Here is a 12,265-nt window from a genome sequence, read left to right as displayed (position 1 = left end):
GTTAAATTGTGCCCTAGAAAACCCTAACCCTAGCTAGGGTTTCAACTTATGGATTAATTTGAGGGTTTTCCTTTCTTCTTTGTTGATTGCATCTTTTTTAAAACTTTCTTTGATGCATGTATGCATAGAAATACCTTTGTTGCTATAAATATTGAAACCCCAGGTCATATGTGCAATCCCTAGGCTTGGTGTAGGATATGCATCTCCTTTACAAAAAGAATTTTGGCTTCATCCATTTAAGAGTTTCTTCACCTTTCCCATATATACATTTAAAAGATAAGGTTCAAATAGTTGATGAAACTATTTAATTCTTAAACAATAGAACTCAAGTTGATTTGGAATTTCTGGGAATTAAAATGAAACTACTATTATAATTCAAGCAAGCACATTCTTTCCAAACAGCTTTTAATCATGACCAACTACAACAAATGTAATGATGTACTTTAGTTTGGTCAACAATTTAAAAATATATTTGTAGAAGTTTGGAGCTTGGATTTCTACTTCCATGGAATACAAAAATGTGGTTTTCAGCGTTGAAAAAATGACAAACATATTGAGGAGCGTAAATAATGAGCAATTCGATGATGTCATTGTACCAATTAAAAATATTCTCACCTATGAGAAGTTATTCAAGGACTTCGTGTTATTATGTACTATTACCCATATACAAAAAAAATTGCCACCAATGTCATATGATTTATTTATAGAGATGGACACTGCTAATCTATTACCAACGTCATATGATATGATTTATTTACAAAGATAGACATTGCTATTAGAAAAATAGAAAATTGAAAATGCCTAAAGGGAGTGATTAGTAGCTGATTGTTAAGTTGAGTAAAGTTCAATCGTTAACATCCTGAATATTAGTATCAATGTCACAACCCCCAATATCAACATCTACATTTGTATCAACGTCGAAACAAGGGAAAAATGAAAACAGAACAAGATATCTACATCCCAACTGCTAAAGCTAAAAACAAGAAAACAAATTTTTCAATAAATTTAACTTTAACTCTAGTTTAAATTGAGAAATCATTATATTCAACCAAAAAAAACCATTAAAAAATCACCAACAACAAAAGAAATCTAGGAAAAAAAAAATTATTTTCTCAATTAAATAAAAAACTTGCTATAACAGTCATCCCAATTGTTTTCGTTTTCAAAAAAAATCCAAATCATTCATGTTTTATATTTCCATAGCTCATCCCTTATTAGTCCCTGCCTGGGACTATTGGCGATCGATCGATTGCTGACCGAGTAGTTTAACCATTATTTAACTAGTGTATTTAATTTAAAAATAAAAAATAAACTTTAATATAAGGAAAAAATTATGATATTTGACTCTATGTAATTATTCGAAGCTTTTAATACAACTACACAAACTCGTAAATATGTCCCCTCGTTGACTTTATATATCATGTCTAGTGTTATTATTATATAATTCTTATTATTTATCTATTTCATTTTTATGTTTACAATATTTATTATTTAAGGAATGGTTGGCTTTACATTTCCGGTCTTAGTGTTATTTTTATATAATTTTTATTATTTATCTATTTCATTCTTATGTTTACCATATTTATTATTAAGGATGTTGAAAGAGAATATTGTGATACAATATAAAATTGTTTTTTTAATTACGTGTATTATCAAATTTATCTCATATTTCAATAAATCACATTTTTATAAATTTTATTGGGTCAAAAACAATTTTGTAGAATCAATTTTATCTCATGTTTCAATAAATCACACTTTTACCAATCATATCTTGTCACAAACAAATGTTTCCTTTTCACATCAAACAAATGTTTCCTTTTTACATTGTGTTTTTTTGTGTTTAGTTTATTTTATTTAAATTCAAGTTAATTAAACAAGAATATGGTGCCATTTGTTAATGATAATGTGTGGTTGAGTTAAATGTCTTCCTATTTTAACTTTTTTATTTTTCAATCAATTAATTATTTCAAGATATATGCTTGCAATACTTATTTCTCCAATTTATTTGAATGAGTTTACCATATTTTAAAAAATATTTGTAAAAGTTATTCCTTTTGGTTATTGAAATCTTCCAATTAGTGTAAAGCATGGAGGGTATTACTTAAGCCAAGAATGAATAACTCCACACTTCATATATTTCCATTAATGTGTGATCATATTTATACAATGAATTAATTTTTTATTTCATTTTCCAATGGTCGTTTCATCTTCATATTCTCTTAATTTTATTTACAAGAAAAAAAAAATCCTAAAGGATTATGTCCAACTTTCTCTCCCCTCTCTCTCTCCTTAAGTCGAAGGGGTGTTTGTGAGCCCAAGCATCATTTTAAGTTTTTCAAACTTATCTTCCAAATGCTTTGGTGAAGATGTCTACAATTTGTTCATTTGTGAAACATTGTCTTAAATGAGTAGTCTTGGCCTCTACATGATATCAAATCAAATGATACTTTGTGTTGATGTTTTTGGTTAGATCATGGAATCTAAGATTCTTGGTCAACTTAATTGCAGAAGTATTGTGAATTAGAAGAGTAGAATTCACTTGTTTCTCTTGCAAATCTTCAAGTATTTACCTGAGCCACACAAACATATTTGTTTCTTCAGCAGCGACCACATATTTTGCCTCTTTTGTGGATTTTGTTGGCATAGTCTGAATTCAACACTTCATTTTCTTTGTCTCTCTCAAAGTATAAATCAGAACATCCAATCAAACTAAAGTCATCCATGTGAATATTTGAGTCCAAAGTCTTGATTTCTTTTCAAGTACTATGTAACTCTATTTGCAGTAGACCAATGCCTTTCACAAAGATTTTATATAAATTTAGAGAGAATTCCAACAACAAATGAAATATTTGATATGGTAGTGGTGATTTGATAAATTTAGATAAGACTTCCAACAAGCGTTCTATACTTGGTTGCATCATCAAATTCATTCCCTTCTTTTGATGTGAGCTTCAAATTATATTCTATCAAAGTCAATAGATGATTGCAACTAGCCATGCAAAACCTATTCAACAATTATCCAATATAATTACTTTTGGGAGAGAGATATATGCTTTGAATGTTTGAGTCGCTTCAATTCCCAAATATTAGTGAAGGTATCCCAAATCTATCATCTCAAATCTCTTCCTCAACTCTTTCTTTATGGATGCAATACAACTTTTCAGTGTACCTTATTATCAATAAATCATCTACATATAACATAATATATACAACAATATTTCAAACTTATTTGACAAATAGAGTTGCATCATCAAGATTAAAGTCTTCGAAAATCAATTTCGGAAGATGCTCAGTTAACTTTTCATACTAGGCTTGTGGTGCTTGTTTTAAGCCATATAATGATTTGATGAGTTTACATATTTTTTGTTCACTTCACAACATGACCTTCCAATTGAGCCATGAAGGCATTCTCTTTAAGTTTCCATTCAAAAAAGAATTATTTACATCCCTTTGATAAATTCTCCATCCATTCTGAGTTTCTAGGCCAAAGAAATTTTGAATGTTGCCCATATGACTATGAGGGAAAAATTATCTTCATAATCAACACCTTTCTATGCAAATATGGTTATCATAAGCCTTACGTTGTGTTTTCCAAGTGAAACCTCTAATATGTTCTTGTAGACCCTATTTGCAACCAATCGGTTTGGTCCAAAATGTTGGGTCCACAACTTCTAAGTTCCATTCTTTATGAGAGCATCAGACTCCTCTCACATTCTATCATTCCATTCATCATGTGAAGTAGCTTCTTTAAAGGAAGTTGGTTCAAATTTAGTTGATAACTTCAATTCACAATCATAAGAGACGTCCACATCATATGTATATGTATATGTGTGTGTGTGTGTATAATCAAAATTATCTACATCACCTCCATATTGTCTAGTGGAACCTATAGTTCTTGTCTTTCCAACCTCATCAAGATGAACACTTTCAAGTGTTTTGTTGAGCCATTTTTCGATCCATTTTGAGATGTCCTAAATTGCTCCACTGATTGAGAGAGGGTTGCATCAAGATCTAACCTTCCAATTCTCTCAATCACATCACTCAGAAGGTCTTTCTAATTTAATGAAGTGAGAATAACTTCATGAGGGAGAGGCAGTGCTTCAGAAGGAGATTCTAGAGATTGATCCAAGATAGGGATCCCCCCTTCAATATGTGAAATATCATTGTCAAATTCATGATGCCTTTGCATGAGTGAATCTATCCAAACAATCAAATTTTTGCTCAACAGTGTTGTTAGCATTGGAAGATTCAATAAAAACATCTCTAGAAAGAATAAACTTCTTGTTTACCTCATTGTAAAAACAATATGCCTTGGTAATATCTTAATACCCCAAGAAGATGCACTCTTGACTCCTTGCATCAAACCCACTTCTTTGTTCCTTGGAACCAAAGACCCTAAGATGCCTTATTCAAGGAAAGTGGCCATGACAAGTTTCATGGGTCTTATTTTTAAGAGCATTGAGATGAACATATTTTTTCACACAGAACCACATCATCCCAAAACATCAACTTACATTTTTTTTTAAATCATTATGGAGCAAACCACATTGAATATAGTGGTGTTGATTTTGTTGAGGATTGTATGGAATTGTGGTTTTATGTTGAATCACATGTTAGAAAAGATAGTTTTCAAATTAATTATAAGTATATTATTTTCCACTATCAGTGTAAAGAGAGCTAATATGTGATTGTGCTTCATTTTCAATCCATACATGAAATTTTATGGAAGTTTCAAAATATTGAGATTTGTTTTTCAACAACTACCTCCAACATAATATGGTGTAATCATCAATAGAACTCATCATATATGTATTTTCTTTAGTAGAAAGAATAGGCATAGGGCCACACAAATAAAAATGCATCAATCCAAGTGTTCTACGTGCTCTGGAAGTGGAATCATGAAAGGGTTTTTTCTTATTCTTTCCAAGCTTTCAGTTTTATGGGAATAATAGGCAAATCATAAACACCTCTTTTCTTTTTTATTTTCTTTTAATTTATTTTTTTATCCAAGTGTTCTACGTGCTCTGGAACTGGAATCATGAAAGGGTTTTTTGTTATGCTTTCCAAGCTTTCAGTTTTTTTCAGTAAAGGAAGATTGTCATAATTAATGTCTCCAAATATAGCATGTCATAGAAGACTATATGTCAATGTACCTTCATTATGAATAGAAAGGTATGCAAGGTTTTATACATTAGCAGATGTCCCTTTCAGCTTCACCGTTATTTCATCCTCCACTCCAATTATGACAACCATGTTGCCAAACTCCTTCCTTATTTTCACTTTTCCATCATAGATATCAATAGAGTGACCTTCCTAGTGAATGTGGACAAGGGACAATAGATTTCTTCACAACTCCAGAAGGTAGAGTACAATATGCATAAGAAAGGCAAGAAATCAAAGCAGTTCAAGCCTCATGGTACCAAGTCACAAGGGCTTAAGACTTGATTCATTTCCAAAGTACATCATTCCATCTCCATTGTCACTGAAATCTTCAAAAAAAATCTCTTTGGAAGGGCATATGGCATGTTGCACCTGTATCAAACAACCATGCATCTCTCCAAGAAAATGAAATGTGAAACAAATCTTCAATTACTCCAATTTTGCAATAGATAATCATGTATTGAATATATTCAGGTGCTTTAACTTTTGTTGGATATAGCATTTTACCTTTGTCTTATTTCCAATTTTGTTTGTTCTTCTCCTGGGGTATTTTGCATGTTCATGCATCATGCCCATCTATGCCACATTGAATGAAGTAAAGATTGAAGTTTTCTCCTTGATGGTGTTTTCTCCCCCTATCGCTAAAATTCTTTCTTCCATGTCCTATTTTACTGCCACCTCCTTTAAGTGAATCATGTGATTGATTCTTCCCTTTCTACGCAAGGTACATCGTTTCTTCAAGAGGTTGAGTTGTCATATTCTTGTTCCTGAAATCTCTCTCGTTCTATAATTTTCTCCACCAAAGAGTAAAAAATAATGAACTTGGGTTGGTCACTAGCTTGCATGGATTCAAGATAGTGCTAATTTTTAGGGCTAGATTGTTCTTTGTTGTAGATAATTGCATTTATAATATTTTTCAACATTTTTCACATTACATTCACCCCATAACATCATATCATAATTAGAAATTATGTAGAGATAACAATAACATCAACAAAGCAACAAAGCAGCAAAGAACAGTAGAAGAAAAGCATGCACAATAGAGACACCGCGATTTAGGTCAGAGACCAAGGCAAAACCCCACATGGGGAAAACCCAAGCAGATTTTTCTTCTATTAGATATTCATCAAATGTTTAGTTGAGATACAAAGTACAATAAGAATGAGATACATAAATCACATCATACCTCCTAGGTCCAACCCAAGTCAGTTCACAACTACGTTTTTGAACTGAACGATCTGATCTCTGGTAATCAAACAAGTCCAAGAGAGTTATTATCATATCAGTGTCTCAAGTAGCATAATCCATGTCATTGCAACAGGTGTCATCAATACCAGGAGTATTCATATCAATGGACATCATCACTATCAAGTGTGAACATTACTGTTATGTATCATGAGAGCAAGTTCATTGTCATGATAAGAACATGGTCATTGTCATAGTCAAGGGTCATTGTCATATATCATCTAGGTCACTTCCACATGAAGGTTCCTATCATGCCATATCAAAGGTCATGGCAGGAACCTTCATCTAGGACACTGCCACATACAATTGTCATATCCGAAGGTATATGAGCCACAAAGATACAATTTTGTACCATTGAGATGTGAACCTCAGGTAATGCGAGCCACATTTAACGAGATATACAATATATATAAGCCATCGTTGATAAATGTGAGACAAAGATCATGAAGCGGGCCATAGAAAATAATATGATCCACAGAGATTCGACACTAGAAATGGATAAATAAAGCGATACATATAAGATTTTATACGAGCCATTGAAAAGCGAGCCTCTAAGATTAGCGAGCCACTATAAATATTATATGAGCCTCATTATAGAGATATACAATATGAGCACTAAAATATATTGCAAGCCCCAAGAAACGAGCCACGATATAAGGTATAATGCAAGCCACAAGAAAAAGAAAAAAAAAAATTATATACACACACACACACACACACGAACCACAAAACAATGAGCAATAGAACTTATGCGAGTCAATGTTTGTGTTCCAAATTTGATATGCCAAAGTGCCCAATTTATAGTTGTTGCTACCTATCAAGGGTCACAACTCTTGGGAAAGCTAACATGTGATTGATGTAGATTTTCAAGGGAAATTCAAATTCGAATATTTAACGAATAATTGTTTGACCAAGTTTGTTATCAAATAATACATCAAGGAGGAGTGTCATGAGCATATTAAAAATAATTTCCTTTAACCAATTTTAATTCTTCATCGAGGCAGTTGGGTTCCTATAGGGAAATTCATCCCATAACTTCCACAAATTTCAACACTCCCTCTCAGCTATGGAGGAATTTTCATCTACATCATAAGTCTCATCTCATCTCATCTCATCTTATCTCATCTCGCCTCATAGAAGAAGAAGAATCCACAACTAACAGTAGGGGAGATTGATTACATCCTTCAAACCCTGTTGGTCTCTAGGTCAAGTCTCATGACCATCATCTCAGCTGAACAATGATGTTTCAATCTAAAGAAGAAGAGTCATCATTGGTGAGCTCTGGCTTCCACCCTATATCCACAGAAAATAGGGTAGATTAATATGCCACCCTATATCCAATCAACAATAGGCAGGATACGACTTACCGTGATTGGTAAGGATCACAACTATCCTATTTCCCGTTGATCTTCCCATTCAAGTGGTACAACACCTGCATCCTCTCGCTTTAGGGGCAGATATCACTTACCACGTGTAGTAAGGATCAGTCCAAAACCAAGTCCTCCTCACCCATTGGCCAAATGGGTGGCAATCCCAACAAGCCCAGCTCGTGCGTAGAATGCATACTAGGGTATACTCGGTCAAGTTCCATACTTGATAATAGGCACCATATACAACTTCCTATAAGTAGTAAGGATCAATCATGCCACCGGACCAGATACAACTTGCCACAAGTGGCAACGATCAACGATCCCTCGGGACAAAATACAACTTGCCACAAATGGAAAGGATCAGTGATCCCTCCAAAGAGGAGTAGGGAGCAAATACAACTTACCAAAAGTGACAAGGATCAAACTCTCCCTAACACCCTCAAGCCCAAGAGATCTTTAGCTCCATTCCTCCCTGCGAGCTCAAATAGGGGGGAGAGCATAGCTCAATGTTCTGGACCAACCGTGACCACTTCTAAAAAAAAAGTCACATCCATTAGTCCAAGTTTCTCTTTGAAGACAAAGAACTTAACTTTCGACAAAGTCTTCGTGAGAATGTTAGCAACTTGCTCATTTGTTGAAGCCTCACTTCTTAAATTCCTCAACAAATAAATGTCAGGGACTCATTTCTCCCTCTACACCATAGTGATATCTAACCTCAAAATGCTTGGACCAGTCATGAAACACAAGATTCTCTTAAATTTGTATCTCACTCTTAATATCACAATATATCATAATTGTGCCCAGCTCAGCTCTCCAAAGAGATTTCTCAACCATACTGGCTCGGACCTAGTTATGCTAGCAGTAATTTACTCTGCTTCAATCATACTCAAATCAACAAACTTTTGTTTCCATCCCATCCAAGAAATCATGGCAGACCTCAAGCTACAACAACACCCAAATGTGCTTTTCCTACCAACAACATTTTTTAGTCTTAGCCAGCATCAATGTATCCATCAAGTTTCCAACAAATTGTCTCAGTCCATGATTAATAGTTTCAAGTGGATATCTCCACACATGTTTAGCAGCAACCCAATATACATATCCATGCTCTTTCTGGTTCATGCTACAAAGAAAGAATTCATCTCACTGCTAGCTCATCATAGGATCCATTAAATATGAATCTGAAGAGGAGTCTCTCCCAACTACTTCAATGTAAATCATCATGTCTAATCTTTGTCAATATACTTCTATTGACACGAAATCCTCATCATCTCAATGATATAGTTCTTAATAAGTATATTTATGAGGCTCAAAGGTCAAATCCCTCTGGTATTGATGAGATGATCTGATCATGTTAGAAATAAATTATTATCATATATAAAACCAAACATTAAGGACACACCTTCAACCTTGAAAAGAGGTCGGGGTTTGCATCAGGTGTCCATCAATCCAAGCATGTCAAGTCCAGGGGGCAGGATTGAGTCCATATAGGACTTACTTGAATTTGAAATCATGAGTCTCTTCTTATGTGCCTCAAATCCCTAAGGTGGCTCTCTAAGTACACTATATTGTTAGTTTTTGTAACATTGGATGGTGCTCTAGTCTCGAGACTTTGTGGAGAGGCTAAAACCCAGAAATCATTTCTAGAAATTCCACCTACATATGGATCAATTAAATTAATTAACCATAATTAAAAATTTACAAAGTCTAACATAGGAAAAATGGTTAATTAATAGTAATTAATTGAGAAAGGTGAGAATTCAACTAACATGAATCGACTTGGAGATGATCTCAACCAACGATTAAGTTTTAATTGTGGAAATTGGAGTCCCAAATGGAGATTATAAGAAGAGATTGATCGGTAGATGGAGAACACACCAGAGCAACGAGATCATTGGCAGATCGAACTATCTAGTTACAGTAGCAAGGAAGAAGAGTTCAAACCAGAAGGATCGCAGGTGTCAAAGGGGTAGAGACAGTGAATCTGGAGGAAGTCTTCTAGTTCCGATGAGTAACAACAAGTGATAAAGTATTCCACAGAGATGTTGCATAGAGGTGTGCGCAGGAAGCTTCAAAGGCAGTTCAATTTTGTTGTGGAGAAGATCGATTTAGCATCTAGAGGACGGGAATATTTTCAAAGTGCTAGAGAGTCACTTCCAGAAGCAAAGACAGGTAGGAGAGCTTGTTATGAAGGATATTTCAACCACACTTGTGATGCATCTGCACAGAAGTAGCCTGCGCAGGGTTGGACGCCTAGCCTATAGAGGGAGCCAATAGCCGAGATTGTCACTCGAGAGAGAAAAAATCTCTCTAATATTTTTGTCAGATTTCTTGTTGAGGATTACCATTATTTCGGCATACAAATTATACTCGGATTATTTCATTGTTGCATAATAATAAAACCCTTAGTTTTTGCACTGGTTTTCTCACATTAGGTTTTTCCGAGAACTTTTGTCCAAAAATAATTGTGTCAATTTTTATGTGTGTGCTAGTAGTTATCAGTTTCTATTTTTGCTTTCGCGGTATTTATTTAGTGAAGAAATTACAGTGTGATTAATTTGATATTAATTCGGAAAATTAATAAACTGCTAATCAGTTAGGAGAATTAATTCATGTTGTTTCATTTCAAGGAATTTTCACATAGATCATGGAAGCCAATTTTCACATACATTTGATAATAGTACATTCAGCAACATGTGTTAGAATCTTATCATAGCCCTCTCTTGTTGAGAGCATATTCCTTATCCCCTTTTAGTACCGCAGAAGTATCTGACAACGCAATATCTTTGTCATTATGAATGGTCCTTGAATGAAGGACATACAACTTCTCATATTTTCCTTATCTTAGAATATCTCATTGTTACATGATAGTTTGCTCCCTCTAAATAGGAAGTTGCTTCAATCATAGTCATAAACCTGCGAGACTGCAATCCTTCCTTCAAGATTTGTGCTCTTGTCCATTGCCACTTTAATCAATGGATAGCTCTACATCCTCCTCAATATCAATACTTGGTTCTTACATTTATCAAATGTACCTGTAGCCCCCAGAACAAGAGAAATAACAATAATAACAAAGCAAATAAACATAATGAAAGTGTACCTGGTGATAAGGTAGGACTATCTTTCTTCTCTAGATATGAGAGTGGCTTCTTCATTTTCGTGCTCTACTTTGCATCCTAATGATCCTCAAGAAGGATTTTCTTTCCTTGATCTCATCCAAGGGGTTAGTGAAATATTCATGCAGGAAGAATAAAGAATAAAAACAATAAATCTAAACAAGAGCAATGTCACAAAGAAATAACATGAGCCTTGAAAGTACTTATCTTTAATGAGGATTGTAAGAATCTCTCATCTCCCTCTTAATCCTGCCTCCGGGAGCCACCACTGTCCATCAACCATATGTCAATGTTGTCTTCAAAAAGCATCCTTTTGAGCACCACCTATATTCTCATTCCCAAACCCTTGATCTCCTTCATCAGCAACCAAGCTCAAGTATCAATGTATACGATGACCACTAGATCTACAGCATACCCTCTCCTAGAGTTTCTCTAAATATGTCCCAAATAACCTAATAAATTTTCATTGATCATATCATATAAAGAAACTTTGAATCACATCAAGGTTTGTATCCAACCCTGGCTTCTATTCGCAAAATCAGAGATTTCCTAGGGTTTCCTTCAAACCTTAGCATTATTTTAGGTGTATTCCATCTTCATCCATTTCACTCTGCTTTAATCATGAACTTATCATAGATGTCTTCACAAGGGTGATCTCAATGACTTTTCTTTAGCCCAGCTCTGATACCATGTTAATTTTTATGGCTAGATTTTTCTCTATTGTAGATAATTGCATTTATAAACTTTTTCAACATTTTCACATTACATTCACCCCATAACATCATATCATCATTAGCAATTATGTAAAGAGAAAAATAACATCGACAAAGTTGTGGAGAAATAAAGAACAATAGAAGAAAAGAATGCACAATAGAGACACCTTAGGTCAGAGACCATGGAAAAACCCCACAAGGAGGAAAACCCAACCAGATTCTTCTTCTATTAAATATTCGTCAAATGTTCAGTTGAGATACAAAATACAATAAGAATGAGATACATCAACCACATCAGGCCTCCTAGGGCCAACCCAAGTCAATTCACAACTATGTTTGTGAAATGAATGATCTGATCTCTGATAACCAAACAAATCCAAGAGAGTTGTTATCATATCATTGTCTCAAGTAGCATCATCCATGTCACTGCAATAGGCATCATCAATATTAGGAGTATTCACTATCAAGGGACATCATCACTATCAAGTGTCAACATTATTGTTATGTATCATATGAGCAAGGTCATTTTCATGATATATCTCATTGTCACTGTCATGGTCAAGGGTCCCTGTCATATATCATCTAGGTCACTGCCACATGAAGGTTCCTGCCATGCCATATCAAAGGTCATTGATATATATATATATATATATATATTTGT

Source organism: Pinus tabuliformis, chromosome 9, assembly GCF_031772625.1.
Source record: "Pinus tabuliformis cultivar Carrire ecotype Pingquan chromosome 9, CPIR1, whole genome shotgun sequence".
NCBI classification, from domain to species: Eukaryota; Viridiplantae; Streptophyta; class Pinopsida; order Pinales; family Pinaceae; genus Pinus; species Pinus tabuliformis.
The sequence above is the reverse complement of the archived record's forward strand: the minus strand, read 5'-3'. Positions refer to the sequence as shown.